Source organism: Colossoma macropomum, unplaced genomic scaffold (genome assembly GCF_904425465.1).
Source record: "Colossoma macropomum unplaced genomic scaffold, Colossoma_macropomum, whole genome shotgun sequence".
In the NCBI taxonomy this organism is placed as follows: Eukaryota; Metazoa; Chordata; class Actinopteri; order Characiformes; family Serrasalmidae; genus Colossoma; species Colossoma macropomum.
The window spans coordinates 296,936-316,843 of record NW_023494792.1 but is presented as its reverse complement, the minus strand read 5'-3'; positions in this window follow the sequence as shown (position 1 = coordinate 316,843).

The window sequence follows — 19,908 nt, the reverse complement described above, 5'->3', positions numbered from 1 at the left end:
AGTCGTCGCAGTACTCCTTGAACACAACGCAGATTAAGGGGTTAATGGTTGTTCAGTGGGACTGCTCTGAAAACACACAAGCCACCACGAACGCCTGTTACAATGGTGCCGTGACCTCTTCAGGAGAAAAACAGATCGACATCAGTTCATTCACTGAGGGAAGCTGCAGTTGCCTGTTTCTCTGGTAAAGGTAATCCACTGGACTGTATGAGGTATGTTTTAGGTGTCTCTTGAATTGACTAGAACATTGGACTCAAAAGAGAGAGAAAAAACACTGGACTGGAACAAATGAGAATACTGCACTGAAAAGAGGGCACACTGGACTCAAAAAAAAAAAAAAATGAACACAAAGAAATGAAAGACTGAATTTTGGGACAGAACTGCTTTGTTCACTTTTGATTTTCGACTGCTTGATTGTTTTGTGACTTGCAAATTCTGTTTTTTTTTTCCTTTTGTTTTTCTGGTGGGAAATTGAAACATGGCAGAGGGAAAGACATATTTTGCTAGGAGAGAAGGTGATAATGTTGATAGTTTTATGGAGCGCCAGTTTGGTATGGGGAGAGGTTTTTTCAATCCACCCACTCAAACCAGTACACCAGGGCCTAAAGCTGCAACATGTAACACCAGTAATTACCTCCACTTATTGCACAGAACATGCCATGTCTAGCCTAATAGAGCAAAACCCAGACTTAGATATACTCATTACACAGGTAGCTGAAAAGCTAGGCAAATCCATTACAGCTCAGCTGCAGTCTGACTAAAGCACACATAGCTCTAAGCGTACTGATCAGTGATGACATTATCTAATGTCAAGCTTGTCATGCAACCAGATGCAAAGGAGCCTCCTATATTTAGGGGCAGTGGCTCAGATAAGTTCACAGTGCAGGAGTGGGAAAGCCTAATGACTTTATACTTAAGAAAACGAGCTATTCCAAGTCATGAGCACTCACAAGAAATCCTGGATAGGCTAATGGGCAAGGCAGGGGATGTAGTGAGGATAAAGCTGCGCAATAACACATCAGTTGACCACACTAAGAACCCAGATGTGATCTTTGACATTTTAAAACAGCATTTTAGCGAACTGACATATTCGAGCATGCCCTTAGCTGATTTCTATAAAACATTACCAGTGCCAGGTGAGGATGCTATGGAGTACTGGTTAAGGCTCAACAAGACAATGGATGTTGCAAGTGAATGTCTGAAAAGGCAAGGCCGCAGTGTTGGTGATCCAAGCCATGAAGTCAGCATGATGTTCATCAAGCACTGCCCAGATAAGTCTCTTGCAGGTGTTTTTAAGTTCAATTCTGCAGAGAAGTGGTCAGCGAGCAAAGTTCAAGAGAGGCTTGATGACCACATGCAGGAGAAGAAATCTTGAGCAGCTGTCAGAGCTCCAAGACCAAACACAGTGGAGTGTAAGATTCACACTCAGGGCTCTGTTGAAGATGTGCATATCTCAAACACATCTGTACCATCTTCAGTGCCTCCTGCTCATGTCAGTACAGACAATGACTGCATGAAGAGCTTAGTCTGTTTGTTAGATCGGCTAGTCACACAGCAGACACAAGGGTTAGCAGACCCTAACACCAGGGCAGCAGTGCCTCAGTCTTTTCGTAGGGTCTGTAGGATTTGTGGGGCTTGTGAACATTCTACATTGTTTCAGTGCAGACGAGAGGGCAGATGTTTGAAATGATTGGCACCTGGTCATTGGAAGAAGGATTGTCCCAAACAGACTAATCAGCACCGTTCTCAGCCTTACACCAGCAGTGGTGATCAGAATCAGCAGTTAAACTAGATCACTCACGCCTGGAGAGGGTCGGTGTGAGTGCTAAGAGTGAAGGCTCGGTTGTATGAAGAAAGTTGTGCCAGTGTTCCTAAAGGGTTCTTGTCAGTCACCAAGTGCAGCTTAAGGGGATGCTGGATTCTGGTTCAATGGCATGTACAATCAGTGACCAAGCCGAAAGGAAACTCTGTGCTGCCAAAGTCTTACCCGAGAAGCAATATTCAGAAGACAACATTGTCTTAGTTGGCTGTGGTGGTCTGCAAACACAGCCTGATGGCTTTTATGTCTTGGAGCTTCAGCTTTATGGCACATGTTGTGTTGTGCCAGCTTTAGTTGTGCCTGGTCAATATGACGACTTGATTTTGGGTTCAAATGTCATTAAACACCTAATTCATGACCTCAAGAATGGCAGTGAATACTGGGATATTGCATCAAGACATGGCCATCAGTCCAATCCTGACATTGAGCAGTTCTTGTCAATGTTTACAGGTGTTGAGCGTTGGAGAGGGAGCGTTGTTCCTGATAAAGTGGGCACTGTTAAGCTCACTCAAGCGGTCACACTCCTCCCAAAACACGAGCACTTAGTCTGGGGTAAACTGCCCTCCAGTGTACATTTGTCACCTGGCAGCACATCACTGTAGAGCCAACGAACTCCAAAGCTAGACCAAGAGATGTTTTCCCATTGGACGGCTTGTCACACCCTTGTGGGGAGATAGATGGGTGCCCATGACAGTCGTAAATCCATCAGACAAAACTATAACACTGAAGAGAAACAGCAAGTTAGCTGATGTTTCACCCTGTTTAGCAGCTGAGAACTTAGATGTGTTTCAGGGCCTACACATCACTTCTGAAAAACAGTAAAGTGACATCTCCTCTGGTGGCTCTCTTACTGCTCAAAACAAAAGTTTGTTGGAGCTGGGACTTGGCGACATTAACATTGATTCATGTCAAGTAAGCAATGCCTGTAAAGCTAAGCTTGTCCAACTCTTAGCTGAGTATCAAGATATTTTCTCCAAGCATTCACTGGATTGTGGCGAGGCCAAGGGCTACACGCACCGCATCCATCTCACTGACAAGCGTCCCTTTTGTTTACCATACAGGAAAGTGCCCCCAGCTTATTATCAAAAGCTGAGGCAAGTTCTAACTGGTATGGAGGAAAGAGGAATTATCAGAAAGTCTTCAAGTGAGTATGTGTCACCTCTGGTGATGGTGTGGAAGAAAGATGGTGGGTCACGAATTTGCACAGACTTCAGATGGCTGAATACTAGAACTCTAAAAGATGCTCATCCATTTCTGCATCAGTCCAACTGTCTAGCCGCCTTGGGTGGTAGCTGTCTTTTCAGCATGATGGACCTCACGTCTGGCTTTTATAATATACCAATGCTTGAAGACGACAAAACATACACCGCTTTCACTACCCCACTTGGATTGTGTGTGTACAATCGTATGCTGCAGGAGCTTTGCAATAGCCCGCCATCCTTCATGAGGATGATGCTTGGGATATTTGGTGACATGAATTTAACAAAACTTCTGTGTTATCTTGACGATCTTCTTGTCTTTGCGTCTTCAGAAAGTGAGGCTCTGTCCAGACTTGCATGAGAACAACTTAAAGTTAGCTCCTAAAAAATGCCATCTGCTCCAAAGCCAAGTTAGGTTCCTCGGTCATGTCATTGCCGGTGGTGGTGTGTCTGTCGACCCTGCTAAGGTGGAGGTCATAACTGCCATGAAGGTGCAGGATCTGATGGAGGATGATGGGGCTACACCTTCCGTTAAGAGAATAAAATCCTTCCTTGGCATGGTATTTTATTACCAGCATTTCATACCCAACCTCTGTTTGCACTTACTGCTGGGCAGAAGAGAAGAGGGAGATTGGCTAAGGACAGAAAGACACGGGGCGTGTACAGAAAACTTACACCTGCGGATTGGACAGAAGAATGCGAGAGTGCTTTTAACCAGTTGAAGTCTATGCTGCTGGAGTGTGTTGTGCCTGCACATCCTGATTTTTGATGAGCCCTTCAGCTTGTCAGTTGATGCGTCATTGGATGGACTTGGGGCCGTGCTCTCCCAAGTGGCCAAGAGAGAATCCAAAGCAAGACCAGTTGCTTTTGCGAGTAAGACTCTCAGTGCATCACAGAGGAAATATCCAGCTCACAGACTTGAGCTTATGGCTTTGAAATGGAGTGTGTGCGAAAAGTTAAGCCACTGGTTGAAGGACCATAGGTTTACGGTCTGGACTGATAATAACCCATTCACATATCATGACAAAGTCCAAGATTGATGCATGTGAGTTGCGCTGGGTTTCAAAGCTTGCATCTTTCTCCATCAATCTCAAACACCTACCTGGAAAAGCAAATGTGGTGGCCGATGCTTTGAGTCGCGATCCCTTTGCCAAATCCATCGGGCAGAGGTTATTGGAGGAGCCATACGCAACCCTCATTCAGCAGTCCAGTGGGCTTGAAGAAGATTCTGTGCAGGACGTTTTTAGAGTCAGTTGCCAGTCCCAAACGTGCAGATCAGCAAATCATACACTGCTCAAGACAAAGAATGATCCGGCTGAGATCAGAGCTCTTTGCCATTGTGATCGGATAGATTCAGCAGAGGTCAGAGCAGTACAGTTAGCTCAGCATGTTCAACAACTGTTGAGCAGTCAAGAAACATTCCGCACATTTTCTATGGATGAGTTCAAGTTAGGTCAGGAGGAGGACCCAGTCATTTCTAAGGTGTTACCCTTTGTTGTTGCTAAGAAGCGACGATCTAGGCGAGAAAAGCATGGCGCTGATTCTAAGGTCCTCAGACTGTTTAAGCAGTGGGGCAAGTTACATGTCCAAGACAGTGTTTTGTACAGAATAACAAAAGATCCTTCATCCAAGCAGAAAAGATTCCAATATGTACTACCTAAGAATCTCAAGGACAGAGCATTGTCAGGCATACATGATTTGGCTGGCCATCAGGGTCAAGACCGTACTCTATCCCTCGCAAGACAGCATTTTTATTGGCCTGATATGGAGAGAGACATCCCCAATGGAGTTAGTTTGTATAGATTTTTGGTCAGCGGAGGATAGCAAACAGCGAGCAGTGGATGTTCTTGTGGTCATTGACCACTTCACCAAGCTAGCTCATGCCTTCCCTTGTGCCAATCAGACAGCAAAACAGGTCGCCAAGAAACTTTGGGATAACATATTCTGTGTGTATGGGTTTCCGGAGTAGATACACTCTGACCAGGGCACAAATTTTGAGAGCAGATTAATAGCGTAACTTCTCCATCTAGCTGGTGTTGAGAAATCTCATATCTCATCGGGAGAGCTTTTCTAATGTTCCGGAGGAGGTAGGGGACATGGAGTCTGATTGAACCCTGTTCAAAACCTCCTTTGTGGAAGCCATCAGGTGTAGCTATGGCCAAAAGCTTGTGGGTGCCTCTGCACTGTCACATGGACCTCTTTGACTGGCAGACCTGAGTGGTGGTCCCTATTTTTAAGAAAGGGGACCAGAGGGTGTGTGCCAACGACCGGGGTATCACACTGCTCAGCCTCCCTGGGAAAGTTTATGCCAAGATGCTGGAAAGGAGACTTCGACCGATAGTCGAACCTCAGATTGAAGGGGGAAAATGCGGATTCCGTCTCTGCCATGGAACAATGGACCAGCTTTTCACTCTCTTGCAGATTGTTGAAGGGACATGGGAGTTTGCCAACCCAGTCTACATTTGTTATAGACTTGGAGGCTTACAGCCATGTTCCCCGAGATATCCTGTGGGAGGTTCTCCGGGTATATGGGGTGTCAGGGCTACTACTCCAGGCCATTCAATCTCTGTACTCCCAGAGTGAGAGTTGTGTCTGTCTACTCAGCATTAAGTCAAGCTTGTTCAGTGTTAGAATTGGTTGTGCCAGGTCTCCACTCCTGTTCATGATATTCATGGACAGGGTGTCAAGGCATACCCAAGGTCAGGAGAACATTATGTGTGGAGGCTCGAGGGTGGCGTCTCTGCTATTTGAGGATGATGTTGTCCTTTTGGCTAGATCACATGGATGCCTCCAGCACTCACTGGAGAGGTTTGCAGCTGAGTGTGAAGCGGTTGGTATGTGGATCAGCACCTCCAAATCTGGGTCCATGGTCCGCTGGAGAGATTATATCTCCAAGTTGGCCTGGGAGCGGCTCGGGGTCCCCCAAAATGAGAAAGTTGGGGACAGGGTGTCTTCTAGGATTCTCTGCTCTCCTAACTGCTACTGTGACCCTATCTGGACTAAACGGTTAAAGATGATGATGGGTTTAGAATGGGATGTCATAAAAGCTTCTGTAAGTGTAATGTGCAGGTGTCCCAATACTTTAGTACAAATTGTGTACTTATCATTTCTGAGTCTATTACTCATATTTTTAATTTGAATCTTGTGTCCAACGCGATACCTAAAATTTGAAAGTTAAGTAACTATTATTCGATTTTCAAACTTTGAATCTTGGCTAAGATCTTTGAATCGCAGGTAAACTTGCAGTTAAAACAGTTTTGCTCATTTAAAAAAAAAAAAAATTGAAGTATTTTTAAATAACAGACCTTGCTGCTGCACAACTACTGTTAATATGGTCGTAACAGATTATGTTATTGGTGCCTTTGACAGAAAAGAGCATTGCACTGCCTTATTTTTGAATCTATGGAGTTAGATTTGATGGACCAGAAATTTCTACTGTTTGTTTATTTCAATCCTAAGTCTGTTACTTGGTTCACAAATTGTTTTGAAGAACTGAGTGTGTTTTATGCAGAGTGCCACAGAGTGTCTAATTTACTTGAGATAAGTAAAGGTGTCCCCAAGGGCTTCAAAAATTCAAGTTATACTTCAACTTTTGCTTACTACTAGATAACTAGGAATTTTATGTAGCTAGATTTCATGCTGAGGGAAGGTGTCCCATTATCTAAATACAATTATAAAACTCCAAGACAATCTCAAGTGATTTGTCATATTTGTGTCCTAATGTACGTGTCAAACAATTGACATGTTTGAAAATCTCATAACATGTCATCTTTCCCAGGGGATGTATGGTCTGATTTAGCTATAGCTTGTTTTAATTTCATGTAGTATCTGAAAATTCTATTAGGAAATATTAGGACCTAAAATGCTAACAAGTCTCTCCTCTTTCCACAGCATATTGTATGCATTTTCAATATCAGAGAAAACAGCAACACCTACCAGTGTGATAAACCAGCCTTGTGATAAAACTTTCTCCCTAGTCAGTGTTTAGGTTTGTTGGTCTATGGACTTTTGTGCTTGTAGTTCTGCCTTCTTTATCAGACACTGCAACACAAGTATTTCATCACATGCAAGTTTCATCTTTTCTTACACCTCTCATTTTCTTGATCACACCCCAAACTTACAGGAACATCTTTCCCAGTACTATTACAGTATGTCCCTCAGTACACTCTTTTTTTGCCATCTTTATGGGTTTACGTACTACTGCTTAAGCCCACTTCTATTTGATTAGGTCACAGGGCGTGAGAATTTTCCTCACTGTATGTAAAGCTTTACTGCAAAAAATATCACTACAGAACACTCCAAAGTACTGCTTTCTTCCTTCCAGGAGATTTTTTTAAAGGCCACTGCTATCACTAAGACGTTCCAGATCCTTTTCCATAAGGAACCCTACCCCAAAATGTGCTGTGTGCATTAAAGTCACCACACCGTAAGGCCTGATGTGAGCCAGTCCCTTCAATTGATTCCAACATATTTAAAGTAAGTTTATTATATGGGTTTTATAGATTAATCACCCTATGTTTCCCAGAATTACCACATATCGCTACCACAATAGACTCAAACTTTTCATATGTTAAGACTCTAAGACCAGTTCTGTCTTTAATAAAAGTCACCACACCTTTACCTGTTACCCTGATCCCTATCTCTCCGATCACTCACACATCCACTCGATTTAAAAATCAGTTGAGGCTTCAACCACATGCTCCTTCTACTGTCGAGTAATCTTCACCATTTGCAGTAAGACTCCATGCATTCCACTATAATTTTCCAAGGACTACTCCAGGTTGTTGCTAGACTGTGTCTGAACAGACCTTCTTGTTAGTCCTGTACTAATCAGCTTCCAAATAATTACAGCCCCATTTCCAAAAAAGTTTGGATACTGTGCAAAATGTAAATAAAAAAAAATGCAATGATGTGCAAATCATTTAAACTCTTACATTGAAAATAGTACAAAGACAACATGTCAAATGTTGAAATTTTATTGTTTTTTGAAAAATATACACCCATTTTGAATTTGATGTCAACAACATGTTTGATAAAAGTTGGGATGGGGGCAACAAGACTGATAAAGTTGTACAATGCTAAAAAAACACCAAGTGGTTAATTGGCAACAGGTCAGTAATATGAGTGGGTATAAAAAAGCATCCCAGGGAGGCTGAGTTTTCCAGAAGTAAAGATGGGGAGGGGTTCACCACTCTGTGAAAGACTGCCTAAGTAAATTCAAGAATAACATTTCTCGATGTAAAATAACAAAACTTTTTTTTTTCATCATATATGGGACGTAATATTAAAAGATTCAGAGAATCTTGAGAAATCTCTGTATGCAAGGGACAAGGCTGAAAACCAGTGTATGCTGGCTGTGATCTTTGGGCCCTCAGGCGGCACAACATTAAAAACAGACATGATTCTGCTGAGGAATTCACTGCATGGGCTAAGGGACGCTTCTGAAAACCACTGTCTGTGAAAACACTTTGTTGCTGCAGCCACAAATGCTAATTAAAACTCAAACACAAAGAAGAAACTGTACATAAACAGGATCCAGGAATGCTGCCACCTTCTCCATTTAAAATTGACTGAGCGGAAGTGGAAAAGTGTCCTGTGGTCTGACAAATTAACATTTGAAATTCTTTTTGGAAATCATGGACACTGTGTCCTCTGGACTAAAGACCACTCAGCTTGTTGTCAGTGCACAGTTCAAAAGCCAGCATTCATGATGGTATGAGGGTGCATTAGTGCACATGGGGTGGGTGATGTGCACATTTGTGAAGGCAGCATTAATGCTTAACGATATATACGTGTTTTAGCAGCATATGCTGCCATCCAGACAACATCTTTTTCAGGGAAGGCCTTGCCTATTTCAGCAGGACAATGTCAAACCACATTCTGCATGTTTTACAATGGCATTGCTCCGTTTTAAAAGAGTCCAGGCGCCAAACTGATCTGCCTGCAGTCCAGACCTGTCACGCACTGAAAACATTTGGTGCATTATAAAATGAAAAATACAACAAAGGAGACCCCAAACTGTTGAGCAGCTGAAATCCTATATCAAACAAGAAAACATTACACCTTCAAAATTACAGCAGTCCTCAGTTCCCAAACGCTTGCCAAGTGTTGTTAAAAGAAGAGGTGATAAAACACAGTGGCAAACATCCTCCCGTTCCAACTTTTTTGGAACGTGTTGCTGGCATCAAATTCTAAATGGGCATATATTTTTCACAAAACATTTCTCAGTTTGAACATTTGTTGTGTTGTCTTTGTAGTGTTTTCCTTTTAAAATACGGTTTACTTATTATTTGCATATCATTGCATTCTATTTTTATTTACATTCTGTACAGCGTCTCAACTTTTTTGGAAATGGGGTTGTACTTTGACATCCAGATACCTTTATGCAGATTGTACAATCATTTTAATCACTCTGCTCTGTTCTATTCCTTGTCTGGGCCATGCAGTTAACTACATCAGCCATAAACATTACAACCTTAACTTTTTCTACAACTAGATTGTCTTTGGCCACCAGTCTCAATGTCCTGTTACTAATGTCAGACCTGCCTTTGATATTCACCTTTGGAGCTACCGCCGAGATGTTGGTCTTTAAAGGAGCAACACCGCCAACTTCCTTTAATGCTTCTGCACAAGAGAGGCCTTTTTTAACTCTACCACAACACAGCGAGACACTTCAACAGTCTGCGTGTTTCAGAAACATGTCTATGTCTGTTTACATAATAATAACAATAATAATTATAATAATAATAACAATAATGATGATTATATTTGCAATATTCCTCACAATGCTTCTCTGGCTTCAATATTTTTACAGTGCTCCAAAGTGTCCAGCAATAAGATTTTAGATGGCATAAATACAGCAAAAGTTTATTCTTTGATTGGTAAATTAGCTTGAAAATGAAAGTCTGATTATTTTAAGAAAAGGTTTACTTATAATTTTCAGAAGTTCCAAAGAGAAAATTTAGCTTAATAGCAATAGCCTTAAGTCTTTTTATTTATAAAATTAAGTCAATTTGAAATCCATGTTAATATCTACATTCCCAAAATAAGTGGATAATACATATTTTAAAGTTGGAATGTGATGTTAATTAATTTATTTTTGTTTTTAGAGGTTGGATGACATTTATGCAAAATCTTTAAAGAAACTTCCCATACCTTGCTTGTAAAGAGGAAATGTCTAGGTAGAAACCAATTTTTTCGATGTTTATTAGAGATCATTCCAATTTTGTAATAATGCAACTTGTTTAGAAACAAATTTAATAATTTCTTAGAAATAATTTCTTAGAATGATCTAGCAAACAATGTAGTTATAGCACAATTTGGCATGGCATCAAAACGATAGAGTACTCTTAAGGAGTTATTGGAAAAGTATATTCTAAGAAGATTTAATTCAGTTCACTAACAAGTACAATGTTTTTTGTTAATCCACTTACTTATGTAAAAGATTTGTATGAAATGTTTTATTCTGGTTGTTGCAGATGGATGTTTAGACCCCACAAATCTTTAAAGCCATATAATTGTAACATTCCATTTTGAATTAGGATCTTTTAAATTGGAATTTTTAAGGAACAATTCAGGAAGAAAGATATTGAAGACTCCAGAAAAAAGGTTGTTTATAATAACATTATTCGTGATAGTTTTTTTTTTTTAACCCTTAAAATAACGCTGCAGAAAGAGAAAGATAATTAACAGCAATCAACACTGTGAATTAGCATAGAAGTTCAAGTTAATGATTTCAAAGGAATTCTCCCTAAATCAGAACATTTCTGTGACTGCTGCTAATCATTATTGACTTCAACTATCTGTCAGTTCTAAATTCAGCTATATATTTGTGTGGGAGCTGCAAAAGAAACTTGTACCTACATATATTTATCATCTTATTTTCCAGAGAGGTTTGCCCCTTTACTAATATAAGACTAAACAGTGAAAAAATACAAAACACAAGCTTTTATTTTAATGTTGTAATTCTTTATTTATCTATCCACTGTCATTTTAATCAATACATATATTACATTGTTGGAGCAAATAATAACATAACAGAATGCACTTCTTATTGTCCTGCAAAGCCTATACAATGATGATCACAAATTTTGTAATGTATATACCAAAAATTCACTATTAAAATATATAGTAATGAAATATTCCAACACCAATAGCTTCAATAACAGCGAAGGAGATGAGCCTAATCCACATACATCAGAAATGCAATCAAAAGGCAGAAAAGACACTGGGCAAGAGGTTCCTCCCAAGCTCCATGCTTCCATAAGAAAGATCTATCTAGACGGGGATGAAGCCAAAAAAGCTTGAATGCAATATCTTCCAGCATAATATTAACAACTATGAACTACTTTATAATGGTAGAGAAAATTTTAGAACATTTTTAACTTTTAGGACTTTCAAAATGGAATTAAGTGTGTGCTGCAGTTAATGTATTTAGCTCTTCAGTTGTAATGTTTTAAATAAGTAAATAAAGTTCTGTACAATAAACACAAATACATGTTTTTCAAAACTTTCAGCTGACACCAGGACACTGCGCTTCATAGGCATAACATCAGTTGTGTCCACTGTAATTGTCCCAAGCTTCTGTCTTTCCAAAATTCTGTCATATTCAGCATGGCAAACACATGGCTATGGCATATTTAGCCATGAGCTCTGTTAAAAGTGCCTCATAATCTGGACTTCAACTGTTCTGTTGTGGTTGATACTTTGCCAGCATTCAATGAAATAGCAAAAAAAAGAAACTAAATGAACAGGTTCATATTCCTACATACTGTCTTTAGGAGCAGGCCTGGCTCTATGAAAATGCATACATTGCACTTTCAGTTGAGCTTTGTCGAAAATGCAGTTAAGCAGCCTGTAGGCATATGATGACGATAGTATACAAAGTTTGCATGCCTCTCTTTACCTCTGTGGTCAGATTTAGTTACCCCCTAGGGGTGTAACCAAAATGGACAGTCAAGCCTAGTGAGCTAGTATGGTCATAAATATACCTAAGTGGATATAATAAACAACAAAACTACCCCACCAGAATAAGCTGCATATAAGCCCTTCAATCCACTGAATTAACAGCACCAGCCTGTCCACACCCAACTGTCTGAGCTGTTCCCCTCTTCATGATCATAACTAAAAGCACTTGACAAACTTGTTGAAGAAAGGTCTGTAGAGGTGTGTATTAACATTTGTTGATTAATGTTTATATTTATAGACACAGTTAAACCAGGCAGATTCAGCTTCTTCATTGGGGAGTTTGATAACTTGTCCCCAGAAACAACCCATTTTATACTAGTTTAACTAGTATAAAACTATCACCTGGTGGATTTTTTGGCCAATAGTTGTCTAGTTTTATAAAAAACATAACATTTTTAGGGGAACTGGCTAAACAATATTGTACAGTCTTTATGTAATGACTGTCCTTGCTCTGTCTTCCATGAAAGGACAGGCTAACATTTTGATTTATGAGTGGTCAAAACAAGCAGTACATACAGGAGACAACCAGTCTGAGATCAATTATTCTTGGAAGCTATTAAACAGATGTCAATGCGTAAAACACAGTAGACAAGAAATTCCAAGGCTTAGTACTTACTACAAGCTACATTTAACTAATTAACTATAATATATGTATTTGCTTATGATTATTATACTCAATTCAACTCAGAAAATGTTGTCGCTGTTGCATCTCCATTCCTGTCATTTTAATTTTTTTATTTTTTTTAAAAAACCAACAGAAAATTACTTAGGATGGGATGAGGAAGATTGATAGATTAATTTCTATTACAAGTTAACAATGTTTCCACCTCCAGCAAAGTTACAGTTTTGGAGATATAAGGTTCTGTTGCAACAGCGATGATATGACCAATCACAGTAAATTAATCATCATCAATAAAAGAAAGAAAATACAAAAAAGTAACGAAACAGGGCCTGCTATAGTACACCATATACACCAATGTGCACAATTACACAGTTTATAAGCATTTCTTTTAAATTATTTTTAAAATATTTAATATTTGTATTTACTGGTTACAACAGCTAAAGGTTCCTAAACCAGAGGCCAACCAGTCAAACCACCCAATGTGCGTAGAGGGAACCCTATGGATAACATGTGAAATGATCCAAAGTATAAGAACAACACTGAACATCTCATGCTGATAGCAGAGCAAGTGTTTTATCTTGGGCTGAAAGAAGCTCATCAAATTCTGCCAATATAGCATCCACACAGCTATAAGAGAATCTGAGCTAAACGTGGGTGAATGTCTAGACTTATTAGGGCAGGAACAAGCAGTTTAAAATCTCTTTTTAAAAAAATCCAAGCCTCAAGAATACAGAGCTCAAAGTATCAGCGATGTTACATCCAGCAACACACCCCATCTGAAAACAAGCCTGTTAAGTCCATGAATGTAAGATCACATAGCTGAAGTAGACTTTTAGCTAAAGCAGTACACTTTAGCTTTAGAAGATAAGATTGGACAGGTGGTAAAAGTTAATGGCAGGTTAGCGGTGGCTGTGTGGGTCCTCACAGCTGTGGTGACACAGAGTAAGTTTTCCGCTAGCTTGCAAGATTTTTGCTTGTGTTATGAATAAAACTTGTGATTACATGGTGTGTGTGTGTAAGATCTTCACAATGTGATCTTGTCTTCTGTATATACACTGTGTAGAAAAGACATGCGGAGGCTACTGGGGAGAGGTTACTAGCACTTACACCCAGTACCTTGCCATCATCAGTGATTCTCCTCTTGTCTCCTCTCCGGACACCAACAGATGAACACCAATGTAATGAAGTGAAGAGGACAAGGCAGGCTGTAGATTCACAGGCCAACAGTAAACATCTAAGACAAAATAAAAGACAAAAAAGAGAGTTAATTGCATTGTTTCCAATTGGCCAAATGTGCAGAAAATGTCATTGTTAAATAAAAAAACAAATGAAATGTCAATAGTTCTGTCTACATAAATGAAGAAACAACTGCCAGCACTAGTGTACTGCCAGAACCTAGGTTCAATGCTGATACCTAGATACAAATAATACACAATACAGAGAGATAAGATCATAAGTGTGGAAAATGTCACTGTATTCTGTAGCATTAAGATTTCCTTTCACTGGAACTTGGGGGCAGAGCAGAAACCCAGACCATTATTCCTCCTTCACCAACCCTTATTGTTGACATTCTGCATTCTATTGTATCTGCCAAATGCACATTCATCTGCATGATCCATCACTCCAGATAAAAGGTACCCATTGCATTTTAGTAGTGCTTGTTACACCACCCAGCTGACTCTCCACATTTTGCATGGTGATCTGAGGCTGCTCAACAACAGAAACCCAAATCCATGATGCTCCAAATGAGCAGTTCTTGTGCTGACATTGCTTATAGCGGCAGTTTGGAACTGGATCGAGAATGTAACCAAGGACATACTTTGTGAACCGCCATATTGCTTCTGAACCTTTCTTGCTTCTTGAGGTTTCCTTGATGTTTCCAATTCACATACATCCCTAGAAGGCATGTCCTTTACCCAGTTTAAACTGAATTTTCTTTGAATATTCTTTCAGTGCACTCCCAATCATCAGATTCATCTGCTCGGGTAAGGGGTACAAAGCACAACCCACGTTATAAAACCAAGAATTATAATGAAGAATTTGTTAATTGAAGTCAAGTTTTTTCTTTTTTTTATGCATAATCCTATAGTCTGTTTGGTATCACAAAAATATGTTCTCACCAGCACCAAACTGAACCAGGGTCACCCAGAACCATGATTCATTTGTTTGGTGTGTTCGCCAGTACAGGTGGAGTGTTCACACCTGTTACAATGGGTCGAAATAAAGAAAATGTTCAATAGGTCTACATTTGATTTATAAACATCTTCTTTAGCACCTGTGATTTGGGTTTTTAGTAGTCATTGCCTTGTTCAGTGAACTGTCAGCTTTGCTTAGTGAATTGGCAAAACTTTTAAGTATTCCAGACCTTGAAGGTAAATAAGCTCTTACGAAATCATTATCATCAACCGCTTAGTCCAGATAGGGTCGCGGTAGCAGTTGGGAGAGCAGAGAATCCCAGATGACCCTGTCCCCTGCAACTTCCTCCAGCTCATTACTGGGGACCCCAAGCCGCTCCCAGGCCAACTTGGAGATATAATCCCTCCAGTGGGTCTTAGGATGACCCCGGGGTCTTGTCCCAGTAGGCCATGACTGGTACACCCCCACTGGGAGGCATCCAGGGGCATCCGGATCAGATGCCCAAACCACCTCAACTGGCTCCTCTCAATGCGGAAGAGTAGCGGCTCTACTCTGAGCTTCTCCCGGATGACCAATCTCCTCATCCTATCAAGTGGAGTGTAGCCCGCCACCCTGCAAAGAAAGCTCATTTCCCCGCTTGTATTCACAATCTCATTCTTTCGGTCATTACCCACAGCTCATGACCATAGATGAGGGTCGGGATGTAGACCAACTGGTAAACAGAGAGCTTTGCCTTATGGCTCAGCTCCCTTTTCACCACTTCAGTCCGGTACAGTGACTGCATTACTGCTGCCGCCTGTCCCAGCCTGCGGCTGATCTCACAATCCTTCTTCCCATCAGTCATGAACAAGACCGCAAGATACTTAAGCTCCTCCACCTGGGGCAAGTCCTTTCCTCTTACCTGGAGTGGGCATGCCATCCTTTTCTGGGCTAGGACTGTGGACACAGACTTGGAGGAACTGATTCGCATACCAATCGCTACACACTCAGCTTCTAACCGCTCCAGTGAGCGCTGGAGGCACCCATTCGATCCAGCTAAAAGAACATCATCTGCAAATAGAGAGACCCCATCCTCTGGCCTCCACACATAATGCCCTCCTGGCCTCAGCTACGTCTTGCCACCCTGTCCATGAATATCACCAACAGGAGTGGAGACAAGGCACAACCTTGACCAACGCTAACAGTGAAAGAGCTTGACTTAATGCCAAGTATACAAACACGGCTCTCACTCCGGGAGTACAGAGGTTGAATGACCCGGAGTAGAAGCCCCGGCACCCCATACTCCCGAAGGACCTGCCACAAGATATTCTTGGGGAACATGGTCGTAAGCCTTCTCCAAGTCTACACAGACTGTGTAGACTGGATTAGCAAACTCATGCCCCCTCAACAAGCTGTGAGAGGGTGAAAAGCTGGTCCATTGTTCCACGGCCAGGACAGAATCTGCATTGTTCCTCCTCAATCTGAGGTTCAACTATTGGTTGGAGACTCCTTTCCAGCACCTTGGCATAGACTTTCTCAGGGAGGCTGAACAGTGTGATACCCCGGTAGTTGGCAGACACTTGAGTCGCTGGACAGTTGTCCAGAACCTCCTTGAGGCTGACCGAAGTCTTTTTCCATGGCCTCACTGAACTCCTTCCACGCCCTGGATCTTGCTGCTGCCACTACCTGTCTGCTGAGTCGGGAGTCCTCCAGGCCATCCAGTCCCTAAAGGCCTCTTTCCTCAGCTGGACGGCCTCCCTCACCTCTGGTGTCCACCAGGTGGTTCTTGGGTTACTGCCCTGACAGGTGCCAACAAGCTTTTGGCCGCAGCTACCCCCGGCAGCTTTCACAGTGGAGGTTTTGAACAGGGTCCATTCAGACTCCATGTCACCTACCTTCTCCGGAACATGTGAGAAACTCTCCCGGAGATGAGAGTTAAAATCATTCAGAACAGGAGGCTCTGACACTCGTTCCCAGCACACCCTCACTATTCGCTTGGGCCTACTGGGTCTGACCATCAGTCTTCCCTGCCATCTGATCCAACCTCTCTTCACCCGAGTGTCCAGAACATATGGTCCCAAGTCAGATGAAACGACAACAAAGTCGATCATTGGCCCAAGGAGCTCTGGTACCATGTACACAACAAATTGGTGTTCGTTATGGACAATCCATGCCTAGCACAAATGTCCAATAAAAATTCACCATTCGAGTTTAGATCAGGCAGGCTGTTTTTCCCAATCACACCTCTCCAGGTCTCCCACTCATTGCCAACATGAGCATTGAAGTCTCCCAGCAAGACTATGGAGTCTGAGATTTTAATTTGCATTGAGGCAACCCTCTCGTCCACCGGGACAAAATCCAACTGCACAGCAGCCAGCCGGGGACTCGTGAGTATCCCCACACCTGCCAGGCACCTCTCACCCTTTGCAACCCCTGAATAGGAGAAGGACCAACCCCTATCAAGAAGTTTGATTCCAGAGCCGACACTATGGGTGGAGGTGGGCCCAACTATATCTAGTTGGTACCTCTCAAACTCCCGCACAAGCTCTGCCCCAAGTGAGGTTACAATCCACGTACCACGTAAAGTGCCAGTTTCTGCTGCAGGGGTCTATCCCGCCAAGGGCCTTCCCACCATCTTCCACTGCCTATATGGCACTGCACCCCCCCCCACCCCCCAGTAAAAACAGCTAAATTCAACTCACCATTGTGTACTTCAGATGGAGGTTTTCAAACATGGCCCAGGCTTGATTGTGGTGTTGACTTGTGGCTCTTGACTGCATGTCTCAGAAGGTTCTCTTCAACATTCACTGCCTGGACGGCTCATTAATTTTCTTGAATCAGATAATGGGTGCTGGGGAGGAGGGTTTGATGTTTATTACAAATGCCTTCTTACAAAAATGTTAATAGATTGACCATTCTACTCTACTCTCTCCACAGGCTAGAGAAAAAAAAAACAAAGAATATAAAGATTGTTACTTCTTCAGCCAGCCTAAAGAGATTCTTTTCAATTATTAACCAAGGTGACATACAGTACTGTGCAAAATTTAGAGACTCCTCTTCTTTTATTTATCAAGCCAAAATGGTAATTAAGTATGAGTTATTCTTTTCTACTTGTTTTGCATTTCTGGAAAATAATTTTGAGGAGATTAGAATAAAAACTTTCAAAAGGAATGAGGAAGTCAATAAAGTGAGAGAAAACAAGCAGGTTCCAATGCAGAAAAAACAAAAATATTACAAGCTACAGAAAAAGGGATTCCAACCATGGAAGACCAGGGCCTGTAGTCACAGACCTTCTCAGAGTAGAAGTACTTAATAAGGATCAGCACTCCTACTTGGAGAAGCTTTGTGAATATGAGCCCAGGTAGATCACCAACACCATTACGATCAGAGAGTAAAAAGTACTTAAATCTTTTATGAAAGACTATAAAGTCAAGCTCCACTCTTGCTTCAGAACATGTTTGGGATTACTTGGATTGTGAAACAGAAAATGCAACCAGTGTTACAGATTGAATTTTGGAGGTGTGAAAAAATTGATTACATGTCTCAGAAGACGAAACTTAAAAGTTGATTTGTTGAAAAACTAAAAGCTGATTTGTTTGAAAAACTAAAAGCAGGTCTCCTGAAAAGAATGGAAGGTGTAATAAAGGTAAATAGTGGACACACTAAATACTGACAAAAAAAAAAGTTATTGAGGCTTTTGTGTAGTTTTCTGTTAAATGTGTGTTTTATTTTCCTGCCACTGAAAAATGAATAATTTTTACTTAATGGCCATTTCGACTGGAAATTCACTAAGCAAAGAGTGGTTATTTTTTGCGTAGTACTGTACAAGAGACTGTATTTGTTAAGAAACAAGGTCTGTTTTCTTGAAATGTATCTGTGTTTAATGGAAGGTATATGCTATTTCTTATTGATATGCCTAGTGCATAATAATGTTATAAAAAATAAGGAAAATCCTACTTAAGATTTTGCATTTTGAAAATGATACATTTAAATTTTATATTATGTTGTTCACTTAAAGCATTTGTGCGTCTTTAAATTTAAATGCCTAAAGCTCCTCCCACAGTATAAACTGTGTTACGGCTTTTCTCCTGCATGAATGCGCAGGTGTCTTTGAAGGTGATTCAGTCTATTGAAACTCATATCACACTCCAAGCACTGATATGGTTTTTCTCCTGTGTGAATGCGCTGGTGTGTTCGGAGAGCACGACTCTCTCTAAAGCTCATCCCACACTCTGAGCAGTGAAACGGTTTCTCTCCTGTATGAATGCGCTGGTGTATTTGAAGATAACTCTGTCTAGTAAAACTCTGTCCACACTCAGAGCAGTGAAACGGTCTCTCTCCTGTGTGAATGAGCTGGTGCTGTTTTAGATTGCTTAGATTAGTAAAACTCTGTCCACACTCTGAGCAGTGATACGGTCTCTCTCCTGTGTGAATGCGCTGGTGTATTTGGAGATGACTTGGTCTATCAAAACTCCTTCCACACTCTGAGCACTGGTGAATTCTTCTTTTGCCTGCATTTTTTTGTGTTCTTCTGGGTAATGGGTTGGAGCTGGGTGTATCAGAAGATGTTTCAGTACTGGAGATTTCAGACACCACATCCTCACTTTTGTTCTCTTCTGGCTTCAACATTGTGATGCAATCCCCTTAGTGGTTTGGTGGTTTCTTGATGTGGTTTTGGAAGTAAAGCCCATTCTTTCCTGGGGAAAGAAAATAGGAAAAAATAAGGAAAATTCACTGTTTAATGTAGTAAAACAATGGCAAATGCATAATCTGGTCAGATATCAAAGTATTTAAATGGAAAAAGCTGTGTTACATTGTGGGGTTTACCAGACATAACTTTTACAGACAAATATGGACTATTATTATTGTTGTTATTATTATTGTAATTATTATTATTTTATCTTACTATAAGTCTGTTCAGTATTGTTTAGGAATCCCTAAAACTATCTGGGCAATATCTACACGTTCCTAAGATTAATTTAATTCAATAGTAGTGGCTTCTGAAATGTGGAACATATAATACATTTTTAGTACACTTGAATACACTTTGTTACAGATAACCTGGAAATGTTGAATATTTCGCAATGAGCATGTCTAACCTATGTTGTGAAAAAGGAACATTCAGCTTTATTATAATCAAGCAAGGCCAAAAATTCTAACACTAGCACGTTAACTAGCATGTTACA